Below are 16,647 nucleotides of genomic sequence, written 5' to 3' on the forward strand. Positions count from 1 at the left end.
GCTGCTGATTGGCTTTTGTCAGTGTCCTTTAAAAAAAGGCTGCTTTTAACTGGATAATGGTTCCTGCTTTTCTTATCTTTTTCTCAATTGGTGACTCCCATGGATCGGCCCCAGGACTTCCACTTATCCTAATTTACTTTAGGCTTAGGAACCTTTTTTTTTTCTTTCTTTTTTTAACTTTTGAGGGCGGGCAGAGTGAGTGAGTCAGGGCAGGCGGGCAGAGTGAGTCAGGGCGGGCAGAGTGAGTCAGGGCGGGCAGAGTGAGGGCGGTAGAGTGGTAGAGTGAGGGCGGTAGAGTGAGGGCGGTAGAGTGAGTGAGGGCGGTAGAGTGAGTGAGGGCGGTAGAGTGAGTGAGGGCGGTAGAGTGAGTGAGGGCGGTAGAGTGAGTGAGGGCGGTAGAGTGAGTGAGGGCGGTAGAGTGAGTGAGGGCGGTAGAGTGAGTGAGGGCGGTAGAGTGAGTGAGGGCGGTAGAGTGAGTGAGGGCGGTAGAGTGGGTGAGGGCGGTAGAGTGAGTGAGGGCGGTAGAGTGGGTGAGGACGGTAGAGTGAGTGAGGGCGGTAGAGTGAGTGAGGGCGGTAGAGTGAGTGAGGGCGGTAGAGTGAGTGAGGGCGGTAGAGTGAGTGAGGGCGGTAGAGTGAGTGAGGGCGGTAGAGTGAGTGAGGGCGGTAGAGTGGTAGAGTGAGGGCGGTAGAGTGAGGGCGGTAGAGTGGTAGAGTGAGGGCGGTAGAGTGGTAGAGTGAGGGCGGTAGGGTGGTAGAGCGAGGGCGGTAGGGTGGTAGAGTGAGGGTGGTAGAGTGAGGGCAGTGGAGTACCCACAGAGTAGGATCTCTGGTCAGGGGCACCTCTGCCTGCTGACCAGGTTAATTTCAGCATGAAGAGTCAAACGTCACAGAGGGCTCTGCCAGTCCTGACCTTCTGGATGGAGTGTGAAGTCAGTAAAGAAGATCCTGGCCAAAAATGAAGCAGCAAGACCTAGCAGGGAAGGACCCACCTGTTAGAGCTATGCACTGGTCAATTCTGGCACTTGTGACCATCTCACATGAGCTCTTCTGAAAAGAGTCCCATAGCTGCTAATGCAAACTTTGAGAGAGCTCTCTACTGTAGGTTCAGTTTGTTCTTGACTTCAGTACAAATGGGCGTAGGTTGAAACAGCAAGCATTGGGGGGTAGTGCGGTTATCAAAAGGTGGGGGCGTGCGGTTATCTGAAAAAAAAATACCAGTATTCAAAAACAGCCTTTCGGCAACCAACAATAAAAAAGCATTGGTAAGACCAATAGGGGTTGCCTTTTGCATCCACTGGCTTTGCTAATGATTGTTGCAGATGCTGTTAAGCATCAGCAAAATGCCTTACAGCGAAGCTGCATTGCATCAGCAAAAATAAAAAAAAGCAAAGGTGAGATGATGCAGCTGCTGTTGCTAATCACGGCATGAAACGGGCACCATATACCATTTTCTTTTAACTGATTGGTCTTAGATGGCAGACGTCACGTACTTCAGCAAAGCGAGCAATAGTGTTATTGATGTAGTGGAGCTAAATGGCAGCTGTTGGACCCTCTAAATAAAAAAGTGGGGAAAAACATATGATTGTGAGGGTAGGACAGCAAAGGGGAATGGGTTTGAAGGGAGGAGGGAATATAAAATGAAAATAAAGTCGTGGGTGAAGTGAGTGGGACAAAGAGCACACAGAAGAGGCACCAAGAGCGCAGGGGTCAGTGAGTGTTGAGAGGGAAACAGCACACTAAGGACCATATGCATCAAGCAAATTTGCAATTGCGAATGCGAATTTGCTACATGGTATGTATTAAGCAAAATCTGGTGCAAAATAAGGAATCGCAAAATTTGCGATTCCTTATTTTGCAATTGCATTTAAGGAATCGCAAATTTTTCAGATTCCTTAAATGCAATGTATGAAGCCAAAAATCTTTGCAAAACGTCCTTAAGGAATCGCAAATTACCACCAACCTCTAGTTGGCGGTAAGCGAATTCCTTGAAAAATGCACATTTTTGCATTTTTCAAAGTGCCATGTGACGCACATACATGCCCTTGGGTCATGTATGTGCGCCACATGTGCACCCATGCATATTTCAGGGGTGCAACAGGGTGTCCATTGGACACCCCTGCACCCTTGAAATTATTCTCAATTTGCGATTAGCAAATTGCGAATCGCAAATTGAGAATAATTTCCCATTCATTCCTAAGGGCCTCCTGGCCCATAGAAATGAATGGGAAAGTAATCCTTAAATGCGATTCGCAATTTGCTAATCGCAATTAAGGAATTTTAAGAAATCGCAAAAAAAATGCGATTTTGTACATCCATACCCATTTGCGATTCTCAAATAGCGATTTCTTAAAAATCGCTATTTGAGAATCGCAAATGGGTATCTTGATACATATGGCCCTAAGACACAATGGCGGGAGCTGGAAAACACATACACTCAAGGACTGCTGAAAGAAAAACAAAATAGTTCCCTAAATGTTAACAGTAAAAGCATACAGGACATCCAAACAACAAGAAAAGCGGACATCAAAGGAAGGGTGGGAGAGAACGAGCATATGGGGTGTGAGCGATAACGAAAGTTAATTGTTGTAAGAGGGAAAGCAGGAAGTGAGTCCGAGCGCGCGCTGGCGAAAGCAGTCTGCTGCTTTCAAGTCCGATGCCAGATGGCAGATGCCAGCTTCGCGCTTGAATGCCTCACATGCACTGGCCATAAACCGCATTCCAAAGGTCTTTGGCAGAATTTTCTGGTGCCCCTCTATCTCTCGCATAGCGATTGCTTACGCAATAGCTAGGCTCGACCTAAAAACATAGGTAAAGGAGATTGTCATTTACAGCAACAATAGCTCTAATTCTTGGTAATTATAACTTTTTAACATGCTGCACAGCAGCCACGCTGCTCTACAACATAGCTTAAAAACATTGTCAAAGCCAATAGCTCTGGCTAAACACTTAAGGTCCCAAAGGCGAGACCTATTGGCATTGACAATGCTTACTATTTATGTTTGTGGAGTGAAACAATCTTGGAGTTATTGCTTTACCAAAGCCTGTTAATATTACCACTTTTAATCTAAAGCACTTATATTGTGAGTTTGTGCCAAAAAAATACTCTGAAAGTACACTCACCTCATGCTACATTAGTGCCAATTGCAAGAACTATTAGCTTGGCTAGATGAGGGAGTGAGTTTTCAGAAGATGGATTTCAGACCAACATTTAAAATGAAGTATACTGACAGCACATGGCGGAGTCGTTTTTGATAAAAACTAACTGGCAAATCTTGGTCATCAGCAAAGTCATGTAACACACAAGTGATAAGGCCCTGAAAATCATTGCACAATAAGGCACTAATTACGAAGTCCAACCAACACCATAGTAGAAAGGAATCACCCAACCTTAGGTCGGCGGTCATGACCGCAATATTACAAGGTGACCGGACATAGGGTGGTCGGAAACTTCCATTTCACAATGGAAGCTTGTGCAACAGACAGAAAATGCTAGCAGCACAAGCTTCTATTGGGAAATGGAAGTTTGTAAACATCCCTGCACCGTGTGGCAGGCACCTTGTGGTGCCTGCCACACGGTGCAGGGATGTTGAGGGGGTTACGCAGTGCAGTATGCGGAAGAAACGGAGCAGTGCTAGGGGTTCCCAAAGACACTTTGACAGCAGTTCCATGTCGGAAAGGCCGACATGGAACTGCTGTCGGAAAGTGCCATCGTAATTACGACAGCAGAAACCTCATCTTTAAGGGACTATGAAGCCTCTCTGACTGACCGGCGGGCTCCTTGTTAAGTTATGCTAATTAAATTTCATATATCGCACGACTCACCCATGACATCTCGGTGCTGTGGAAGTTCTAGCAAGTGTTAGCAGAATGTGGACTAAAGAATTTAAAATAGATGGGCTTTCAACAATTTCCTAAATTTGCAGTAGTTTGCACAATTTCGAACATGCAGCAGAAGCTTATTCCAATATAAGGGGGCAAGGTCAGAGAAAGCACTCCCTCCACATCTCATTAAAAGAATGTGGGGCACACTCAGTAGGGCTTTATCACAAGATCTTAAACTTCTGCTGGGTATGTATGGTTTCATTTTTAGGTCTCGCCTGTCAATGCGCATGCGCATTAAGCGGAGCGAGACTATAGGGGCTTAAACAGACTTTAACTAGACTGGCGATTTGATGCCGTGCATGTGCGCTTTTAGCTCAACGCGCAAGCGCAATGAGTTAAAATGCGCGTGCACAGCATCAAATCGCCAGCCATCTGTTGCCCAGCTTGGTGCCGCCAGCAGCTCATCCCGCTCCACCCCCTGCTGCATCAAAGGCTTTCACGGCCGGCCGGCCGTGCTTTCAGTTTCACGGCCGCCAGGCTGTGTCTCCTTTTCTGTTGCCCAGCTTGTTCTCCTCTAAGCAGGCTCGAGGCTTCATCCTGCCACTGATTACCCGTTCCCACCCAGGCAAGTCTTTTGTATCTCACTTCCGTTCCCTTTCTTTTTGAGGCATGACACCTTCTGGTAAAGTCTGCACTATATCAAAACGCATAAATAAACAAATCTCGGAATGGTAACAAAAAGTCCCTCCATTGTCCGCACCCATATGCGTATCTCTCTGCATTCATTGTCCTGGACGGACCCCTCCCCCAACTCTTCTCATCCTTCCTTTACCCTGCAAGCCGACCCTATTATCCCTCCTCCATGGTCACCTAATTGGCGCCCTTTCTGTGATTTGCCCAGATTCACAGGATCTTGACCCTCCCGCCGAGACTCAAACTCTGTTCCCCAGCTTCAAAAGCGACCGCTCTGGCCGTTATGCCACATCCTGTCTTGGCGGCCGTGTCTCGCATTTCCCCTCCCCCTCCCCACAGCAATGCCAAGAGCATGTTATGCTAGCACATACGGCCGTCCTTTTGCCCCCACACTCCATACAAGTGCATGTGTTTGAACTCAGTCTCCAGTGTTTTTTCTTTACTTTAATATAACGCAAACTCGGCTTGATGGAATCGGAGCGCATTACATGATGAGCCAGTTGCAGTGCACACACACAGATTCTTTTTTTTATGCATGGAGAGATTAAGTGATTTGCCCAGATTCACAGGATCTTGACCCTTCCGCCGAGACTCAAACTCTGTTCCCCAGCTTCAAAAGCGACCGCTCTAGCCGTTATGCCACATCCTGTCTTGGAGGCTGTGTCTCTCATTTCCCCTCCCCCTCCCCACAGCAATGCCAAGAGCATGTTATGCTACCACATTCTCGCCTTCATTCTCTGCCACACGTGGTTGGTGTCTGTTGGCTGTACTCCATGTAAGCTAAATATGGACCGACCTGTACATATGTAGGAAGCGAGTTTAACCAGGTTGTTTCCGATTTGGAATTTTTATACACTTTTTGACTTATTTTTGACTATATAGTTAAAATGTTGTGTCGCTCCTATTATCTTCCACTGCATACAGTATCATATGTAAGTTCAGTTTTTCCACCGAGCTAAAATAATGTGTCCAACACTTGTTTTTTGCTGTTCTGGAAAATGTTTTCCCTGTTCATTTCATGCTGGTGTGGTGGAGCCTCCCCGTGTAGTAAAGCCTGCGAAATCCTTTCTCACTTGCTGGTCCTAACAACTCATTCCTTGGCGGCCCTGGGAGCTTCGAGTCATTCTACAGTTATGTGAGCTCTGATGGACCTTTGCCAACTGATCATCTGTTATACTTTGACTGTGGGTATTTATTTCTGTCCTCTGGCACGACGCTGCAAACCCTACAGTTGTCCAACACAGGATATTGTTTTATGTTTATAAACATTGGAACTGCACCGCCTATGATCCCATTTTAATAGCGAATATTTTTGAAATAACTAAAGACGGCAGACACGACATTAAGCTCGAGTGCTGGACGCATTTTTTCAGCACCACCACAGCATCACTCAGCGCCACCACAGCATCACTCAGCGCCACCACAGCATCACTCAGCGCCACCACAGCATCACTCAGCGCCACCACAGCATCACTCAGCGCCACCACAGCATCACTCAGCGCCACCACAGCATCACTCAGCGCCACCACAGCATCACTCAGCGCCCCCACAGCATCACTCAGCGCCCCCACAGCATCACTCAGCGCCACCACAGCATCACTCAGCGCCACCACAGCATCACTCAGCGCCCCCACAGCATCACTCAGCGCCCCCACAGCATCACTCAGCGCCACCACAGCATCACTCAGCGCCACCACAGCATCACTCAGCGCCACCACAGCATCACTCAGCGCCACCACAGCATCACTCAGCGCCACCACAGCATCACTCAGCGCCACCACAGCATCACTCAGCGCCACCACAGCATCACTCAGCGCCACCACAGCATCACTCAGCGCCACCACAGCATCACTCAGCGCCACCACAGCATCACTCAGCGCCACCCCAGCATCACTCAGCGCCACCCCAGCATCACTCAGCGCCACCCCAGCAACACTCAGCACCACCACAGCAACACTCAGCACCACCACAGCAACACTCAGCACCACCACAGCAACACTCAGCACCACCACAGCAACACTCAGCACCACCACAGCAACACTCAGCACCACCACAGCAACACTCAGCACCACCACAGCAACACTCAGCACCACCACAGCAACACTCAGCACCACCACAGCAACACTCAGCACCACCACAGCAACACTCAGCACCACCACAGCAACACTCAGCACCACCACAACACTCAGCACCACCACAACACTCAGCACCACCACAACACTCAGCACCACCACAACACTCAGCACCACCACAACACTCCGCACCACCACAACACTCAGCACCACCACAACACTCAGCACCACCACAACACTCAGCACCACCACAACACTCAGCACCACCACAGCAACACTCAGCACCACCACAGCAACACTCAGCACCACCACAGCAACACTCAGCACCACCACAGCAACACTCAGCACCACCACAGCAACACTCAGCACCACCACAGCAACACTCAGCACCACCACAGCAACACTCAGCACCACCACAGCAACACTCAGCACCACCACAGCAACACTCAGCACCACCACAGCAACACTCAGCACCACCACAGCAACACTCAGCACCACCACAGCAACACTCAGCACCACCACAGCACCACCACATTATCACTCAGCACCACCACATTATCACTCAGCACCACCACAGCACCACTCAGCACCACCACAGCACCACTCAGCACCACCACAGCACCACTCAGCACCACTCAGCACCACCACAGCACCACTCAGCACCACCACAGCACCACTCAGCACCACCACAGCACCACTCAGCACCACCACAGCACCACTCAGCACCACCACAGCACCACCATTCAGCACCACCACAGCACCACCACAGCACCACCACAGCACCACCACAGCACCACCACAGCACCACCACAGCAACACTCAGCACCACCACAGCAACACTCAGCACCACCACAGCAACACTCAGCACCACCACAGCAACACCACATTATCACTCAGCACCACCACAGCACCACTCAGCACCACCACAGCACCACTCAGCACCACCACAGCACCACTCAGCACCACCACAGCACCACTCAGCACCACCACAGCACCACTCAGCACCACCACAGCACCACTCAGCACCACCACAGCACCACTCAGCACCACCACAGCACCACTCAGCGCCACCACAGCATCACTCAGCGCCACCACAGCATCACTCAGCGCCACCACAGCATCACTCAGCGCCACCACAGCATCACTCAGCACCACCACAGCATCACTCAGCACCACCACAGCAACACTCAGCACCACCACAGCAACACTCAGCACCACCACAGCAACACTCAGCACCACCACAGCAACACTCAGCACCACCACAGCAACACTCAGCACCACCACAGCAACACTCAGCACCACCACAGCAACACTCAGCACCACCACAGCAACACTCAGCACCACCACAGCAACACTCAGCACCACCACAGCAACACTCAGCACCACCACAGCAACACTCAGCACCACCACAACACTCAGCACCACCACAACACTCAGCACCACCACAACACTCAGCACCACCACAACACTCAGCACCACCACAACACTCCGCACCACCACAACACTCAGCACCACCACAACACTCAGCACCACCACAACACTCAGCACCACCACAACACTCAGCACCACCACAGCAACACTCAGCACCACCACAGCAACACTCAGCACCACCACAGCAACACTCAGCACCACCACAGCAACACTCAGCACCACCACAGCAACACTCAGCACCACCACAGCACCACCACATTATCACTCAGCACCACCACATTATCACTCAGCACCACCACAGCACCACTCAGCACCACCACAGCACCACTCAGCACCACCACAGCACCACTCAGCACCACCACAGCACCACTCAGCACCACCACAGCACCACTCAGCACCACTCAGCACCACCACAGCACCACTCAGCACCACCACAGCACCACTCAGCACCACCACAGCACCACTCAGCACCACCACAGCACCACTCAGCACCACCACAGCACCACCATTCAGCACCATTCAGCACCACCACAGCACCACCACAGCACCACCACAGCACCACCACAGCACCACCACAGCACCACCACAGCACCACCACAGCAACACTCAGCACCACCACAGCAACACTCAGCACCACCACAGCAACACTCAGCACCACCACAGCAACACCACATTATCACTCAGCACCACCACAGCACCACTCAGCACCACCACAGCACCACTCAGCACCACCACAGCACCACTCAGCACCACCACAGCACCACTCAGCACCACCACAGCACCACTCAGCACCACCACAGCACCACTCAGCACCACCACAGCACCACTCAGCACCACCACAGCACCACTCAGCACCACCACAGCACCACTCAGCACCACCACAGCACCACTCATCACCACCACAGCACCACTCAGCACCACCACAGCACCACCACAGCACCACCACAACACCACCACAGCACCACCACAGCACCACCACAGCACCACCACAGCACCACCACAGCACCACCACAGCACCACCACAGCACCACCACAGCACCACCACAGCACCACTCAGCACCACCACAGCACCACCACAGCACCACTCAGCACCACCACAGCACCACTCAGCACCACCACAGCACCACTCAGCACCACCACAGCATCACCACAGCATCACTCAGCACCACCACAGCATCACTCAGCACCACCACAGCATCACTCAGCACCACCACAGCATCACTCAGCACCACCACAGCATCACTCAGCGCAACCCCAGGTTATAGGTGTCACATTTGCGAAAGTTATAACTATTGGTATTGTAAATAACAAAGCTATTAATTTAGCTATTTTCAAAACCAACACATAAATAAAAGAATTGTCATTTACAGGACCAATAGCTCAAACTTTCCTAATGCGAGACCTATTGCATTGCAAATGCTTGTTAATTGAAGATATCTGGGGCCTTTGCCTCTTAGCGCATTGTAAGTAAGAGATCAGATCTTGAAAAAGCTCATTTTTTTCCACTGTCAGCCAGTGCAGACCCTTTAACAGGGCAGAAGAGGTGCCAGGAGGAAGACTGAGAACAAGCCTGGCTGCCATATGATGGACTACCTCTAGTTTGGCTACCAGTGTCTCATTTGCTGTGACCAAAATAGCATTGCCGTAGTCTAATCTGCTTAATACCAGATCTTCCACTAGCATTCTTTTGGTAGGTGTCGGAAGATACAGAAATATTCTGTGCCCAAGACGCATACTCCGATTGCATAATCCGGTGGAGACCAGAATAGGATCTTTCATCTTGAGGGCTTGGTCGATTTTTATAACAAGAGTCTTCACGGATTGTTTGGGAACAGGGATAGAGCCCACTAGGAGAGTTCACCACTCAACTAACCAGACAAAGGTGGCCTTGCCAAACAGCACAATCTCCGTCTTGTATACATTCAGTTGGAGATAATCATCATTCATCCTGTTCGAGATGGCTAACATACCCATGGCGAAATGCTTTTTAATAGCCGCCAAGTCGGATTCAAATGTGAACATCAACTGGGTATCATCAGCATAAGAGATTATTTCGATGCCATAAGGATATAGAATCTTAGCATGGGGTGCCACATAGATATTAAACTTAGTAGGGCTCAAACAAGAGCCCCATGGAACACCCCTGTCTAGGTGCATTTTGTGAGAGATATAGGGGCTAAAGGTGACAGGTTGATATCGGTCTTCCAAAAAATGGTGCAGCCATTTAAGCGCGGGCCTTGTATCCCAATCTCTCACAGCCTCTTCAGCATCCTGACATGGGAAACCGGGTCGAAGGCCACTGCGAGATCTAATAGCACGCGCAAGACAGGTCTTCTTGCATCAAGTGCAAGTCGCAGAGTCAGTCACTACCAGGACTGCAGTTTCCATGCTATGGCCTGGTCGAAAGCCGACCAAAATCCCTGCTCAAGATTGCATGGCTTTTGTGTCAATCTCAGTTCTGTTGCTCATAGTTGTTGCTTTCCTCCCTTTCTTCCTGTTCTAAACACAGCATTCAAAACATAGCCCCTTCTAAATAATACTTGGCTGCCCATCAGTGACACATACTAGTATAAAATCACTCAAAGGACCGCAACAACAAGCCAGGAGGAACAGCCATCTTCCACAGAGACCATACAGTCAGGGCCGGACTGGCTACCGGGCATTTTGGTGTGCTGCCAAGCTGGCGGCTCATTTCACTGCGGTGGGGTTGATTTCGTTGTTGGGCGCCTGCGTGTGCTTTGAAATCAACAAAGCAAAATGATTGGTTTTAAGCACACGCAGGTCCCCATCAACGAAATCAACCCCCAGCTTGGCAGCACACCAAAACGCCCGGTAGCCAGTCTGGCCCTGCATAGAGTGCACCACCACCACCGACAATACCACAACCCCCATGAAACACCTCAACTTCAAGATCCACACTGACGACAAGGCAACCATCAGAGGCGCCCTCGCATACCGAATCCCTGACCCATGCTTAAGCAACAACATAGCAGACTTTATTGCACCCCTAGCCCTGGACTCCAAGGACACATCTACCCTGCGACCTCGACTTCCACATTGAGGACCCCAACGACAACAACACAGTACACCTCCTGGACAGTTTGAGCAGCCTCAGACTGACCCAGATGGTCCACGACCCCACACACACCGCAGGACACATGCTGGACCCCATCTTGAACTCCAGCAACTGTGCCAAATACAGCCATGTCACACTACTCACATAGTCTGATCACTCCACAGGCCCCTTCAGCATTTCCAGCCCCCGTACCACCTTCCCCAAGCTTGCCAGTGCCCCCCACCACAGCTGGAAAAAAAAATCAGAGACCAGCTGGATGGACACCCTCAACATCTCCTACTCAGCTGCCGGCGCTAACCTGGAACAGGGAATTAAGAACTTCAATGCCTGGATCACCAACTGCGCTGACAGCATCGTCCCCAACATGAGCAACAAGCACAGAAGAACCTCCAAAATGGCCAGCTGGTACACCTAACAACTCAGGATAGTGAAATGTGACAGCAAACAGCTGGAGAGGAGATGGCCCAACAGCAAGGGCACCTCCGCAGGGCAGTCTTCAAAACCTCCCTCAACTTCTACCACTGCCTGCTGAAGACAGCAAAGAAAACAGCCCTAGCCGCACACACAGAACCCAGCGCATCTCTAAGGAATTCTCCAACCTGGCTACCAGCAAAAACATCACCCTTTCACAAAAGCTGTGCGATAACATCATTGAGTTCTTCAATGACAAGATCGCAACCATATACAGAACTTCGAACCCTAACCTAAACCCAGCGGACTTCCTCGACAGACACACCTCCACCGCAACCGACACGAAGCACAGACTGACCACCTGGAACCTTCTCTCCACCCAGGACACTACCTCCATCATGAAATACATCCACTCAGGAGCTCCCACAGACCCATGCCGGCACCACATCTTCAACCTCAGAACCAAAAGGATCGGCCAGGAACTCACCACTCTGCTCAACACCTCGATCACCACCACAACATTTCCTGAAACACGCCTAAGTCAGACCACTTCTCAAATAACCCTCTGCCGAACCCAGCGACCTCAAAAACTACCGGCCAATGTCCCTGCTCCCGTTCTCAGCAAAAGTACTGGAAAAGATGATCAAACAACTCACGACACACCTGAAGCAAAACCAGCTACTCAATGCCTCCCATTCAGACTTCAGCACCAATCACAGGACCAAGACCACCCTGATTGTAGCCACCGACGACATCCGAACGCTCCTTGACCAAGAAGAAAAACAGCAGCTCTGATCCTCCTTGATTTCTCAGCAGCCTTCGACACCATACCCCACCACACGCTGATAAAAAGACTCCACTACATTGGCATACAAAGGGGAGACAATCAGATGGATCACCTTCTTCCTCGCCTGAAGAACACAGAAGATACACCTACCACCTTTTCCCACCAAACCCAAGTATATTGTCTGTGGTGTCCCCCAGGGTTCATCCCTCAGCTCCACTCTCTTCAACGCATACATGACCACGCACGCCAACATTGGCAAATGTTATGGTCTCAACATTATACACTACGCAGATGACACTCAACTCATCCTACCACTCACCGATGACCCGATTACCACCAGGACCAACTTCTACAGATGCATGACCAGCATCGCCAACTGGATGAAGAACAACTGCCTGCAGCTGAACAGCAACAACAGAGAAGTAGTGATCTTTGGCAACAGCAGCAACCCATGAAATGATCCTGGAGGCCATCAGATCTAGGACCCGCACCCACACTCTCTGATCACGCCAGAAGCCTCAGAATCATAATTGACCAAAGGAATCTCCTCCGCTTGCTTCTTCATGCTGCACAAGCTATTAAGATGTTCTAATGGATTGCCCCGCGAATGAGACACACCGTGACACATGCCTTCATCACAAGCCAGCTGGACTACGGCAACGCTCTCTACATAGGAATCGCCGCACACCTCCTACAGAGACTTCAAACCATACATAACATCGCAGTCAGGCTCCTCCTCGATTTTGCCTGACATACCCACATCGCACCCCACCCAACTCCACTGACTCCCCGTACAGAAGAGGTGCCAATTCCAGCTGCTTATCACGCAGGCAATGCTCTACACAACTAAGGACCCACCTACATCAACCACTGCTTGAACTTCCATCAACTATCGAGATTACACTTTGCCTCCCTTTCACTGGCCCACACTCCCCGCATCTACCAAAGCAGAAGTGGAAGATGATGCTTCTCCTACATCACAGCTAAGACCTGGAACAGCCTCCCATCACAGCTCCGGACCATCACCCACCTCCTGAATCCCAAAGGGCCAGCAAGACTTAGCTGGTCGAATGAGCCTGCGAGACCGGCAAGTGCCTGGATCAAGGATGTGGAATTCCTACAGCTCGACTCCCAGAACATATTGTTTGGGGTCAAGGACAACAAGTTTTCATGTTTATTTTGTCCTTGGGACAAGTAGGCCCAACTTCCTGCAGCACAAACCTTTTGGCTGCCAGTTTACAGTACCACAGTAGGGATCAGGGAAGGGCATTGTCTGCAGTTAAGGAAATGTTTGTGTCCATATGTTAATGCTGTTCGAACTTGTATTTATGTTTCCTTGATACAAAGCCTTTCTTATTAGGGTGAGTGTTCTAAGGAAATGTCTTAAGTTCAGACTGAACTACTGACAGTGGTTTCAGTGTACACACGTTTGCAAAGTTTAACAATATGAGGCTATATACAATGCTTCCAGAATGCTCTCTAATTAGATGTAATTATCTTCAGAAGCTTGAAAGAAAGATTAATCATCCTTTGCTTCGAGAATAAAAATTTCACACAAAAAAAATGAAACTTGGAAAAATAACGTTTTGCTGAACTACTGTGAAATTGTAGGTAACATTTCTTTGACGCATCATTTAGCAAAATCTGTTGCTGCATACCAGTACTTCCCAAAAATATTCATAATGGAAAATCAGTGCAGTCAGTATCAACGAAATAAAGGGAAAATTAAAATATACAAGCATTGGCAAAGCCAAGAGGTCTGATATTGGTGGTTAGCCTTTTGGTTTTGTCAGTGCGTGTCTTGTTTTGATGTGGCTTTTGTAAAACTTTGCGAGAGCTGCAAGGCCCTCACCATTACAACAAACATTGGCAAAAAGCACAAAATATTTTTCGGTCTCAAAAAGCACACATTGTCACAGTAGCCACTGGCACTGAGCAAAACTACTGTGTGTGCGGATATGCTCCTTGTGAAAGAGCAGAAACCAGTTGATTTAAAGACAGACAGTGAGAGGGATAGAATATTAATAAAAGCAAAATTTCTTGGTTAACTCCAGATCAAATTAGGGCCCCAATTCTTAAATAAAGTCACACAATTGCACCCATGATGTATGTCCTTGCATTAGTGCAAATGTATGGCTTTCGTGAATTTACATAAGTAGACCAGGAAATTGTTCTCCTAGAAAATATTTGAGAACTACTTTTTAGCATGAGCAAATATGCAGTTGTAGATTTACTCACGAGGAAATCTGTTTAGCGTTTACAAGTTCATTTTTCCTTCAACCACTTTTTCCCCAACCGTGGAAAATGTTTTACTTCTGCCACTGTCAGGAGTAAATTTCCAACCTTTCTCAGTATGGGAGAAAGATTAGAGAAGAGCTGGCAAAAGCCCCTAAAACATGCAATTTAGTAGTTTTGCACAGACTCAAAAGGGAATTCCAACCTGTGAACTATTGTTTAAAGCTATCTCCAACCCTAATATGTATATATGTAGAAACATGGCAAAGTAAGGCAATTGCTAGAATTCAAACCCCACTATAGTATGAGCCAGGCATAATCAGAAAAGCTAATATCTGCACTTTAATTAAATGAGATTGCTGCCATAATTTGTCACTGCACTACGTGGCAGCAAAGGGCCAAGTGAATTGTTTTACAGGACAAGTAGATTTATGAAGCAACTTAGCCCATAGACAAGCAGATATTTAATTAAATTCCACACCCCTGCTGGATTCCCTAGCTGATTAGCTGGGCTTTATAAATCCTGATTGATTGATCCTGGTCACTAGAAAAACAGCAGAAATCTGAGCTGCTGAAAACACATAAAATATGTACGTTAGTAGGTGGGGAGAGATTCAAAAGGGCATTCCAACCCTGGAAGTATTGTTTTCCGCTACTTTCAGCCCCAGTGTGTAGATCTGTGGAAAGATGTCAAAATAAATTAATTGCTAGTATTCAAACTCTATTATAGTGTGACCCCTGCCATAATCAGAGAGGCTATTATCAGAGCTTTTATAAGTAGAGATTGCTGCCATAATTAGTTGCCTCACTACGGGTCACCAGAGGGAAACAAAAATGTTTACGACATGTAGATTTATGAAACAACCTGTTCCATGGACGGGTAGATATTTTATTTTATTCCAGACCCTTGATTCTAGGATACTTTACTGAAAGATTGCACCAGCGGTCCTACAATGAGAGCTGAGCTCAGTACTTTGCAAGGGTTTATAATTTAACAGTGCAGCTACAGACATGATCACCTTGTTTCACTCTGCCAGGGCCTACTACACATCCACTCTAGTGAATGGCCTGAGGATAAGTTAAACTAAGGCTTCAAGCCTCTTTTAAAAAAAATTAGTCTGAGCCGATAACACACCTACGTTTTGTACCACATTACGTATACTACCAGGAACCAAACTTCCATTACCCCTCCTTATTACTGATAATGGTAATAAGGCATAAGAGTAGAGCCCCGCCATATATTTCACGAGTTTTTAAAGCCAACTGAAATAACGTCCCAGAGCAACAATATCGATCTTGGTCTGGTCAGGGAAGGGATACAAAAACATCATCTCTAGGAATCAACTCAATTCTAGTAAACTGTTGTTTGAAATCAAGAACTGAAGCAAATAAAAGTGAGATAACAGAATGTAAAACTGACTTAGAAGGTGGCCAATGACCACAAGGAGTAATGCCATAGCTCGAGTTATTATAACGATAAAAACAAAAATAGTAGTATTAAACTAGAAATGTTTATGATTCAGGTTCTCTATGGGGGTTATCGAACTGAGATTGGATACTTCTTTAAGTGATAAAACAGCTACAAATTGTTTTGCTAATTTGGAAACCAGATACCGGAATGGGTAAAGCCAGCTAAACATTTCAGCACACCATAAATGATGTAAATGTGTATTAAGTGCCCTTCTAGACTTTACATTTAAGTAATGCGAAATCTTTAGTTACTGATCTAATTTCCACTTGTAAGAGAGAGTGACCATCAGCTTCAGTTCTTTAGTATTAAAAATGTAGAGTAGACTTCCAAGATGAATGCGTACGATGTAACATATAAATGGAATAAGTAAAGTCTATCTTAACTAAGTAACAAATTGATAATAAAACTGCTGGAGACGAGGGATACATTTGAAGTCCGAGAGCAAAAGCCAGAAGATCAGCACCTGAAAGCAAATTATCTATATACTAATATAATAAAGAGAGAGCCCAAACATTTGAGGCGGGTAATCTCAGGAACCACAGCACCAATCACAACACCCAATACAGCGTTGGAAAGGGCAGTTGCAGCAGAAGGACATAGGCTATGCAGACGCCCACCATATACATTTAAAAGGTAAAAGAACCGTG

General features: G+C 48.1%; 1 protein-coding gene across 5 annotated transcripts in view; it reads right to left on the reverse strand.

Moving 5' to 3' along the window:
- IWS1 (interacts with SUPT6H, CTD assembly factor 1) overlaps window positions 1–16,647 on the reverse strand; it is a 318,075-nt gene that overhangs the window by 298,624 nt on the left and 2,804 nt on the right. The window lies entirely within an intron of this gene.

This window comes from Lissotriton helveticus, chromosome 11 (assembly GCF_964261635.1).
Source record: "Lissotriton helveticus chromosome 11, aLisHel1.1, whole genome shotgun sequence".
Taxonomy (NCBI): domain Eukaryota; kingdom Metazoa; phylum Chordata; class Amphibia; order Caudata; family Salamandridae; genus Lissotriton; species Lissotriton helveticus.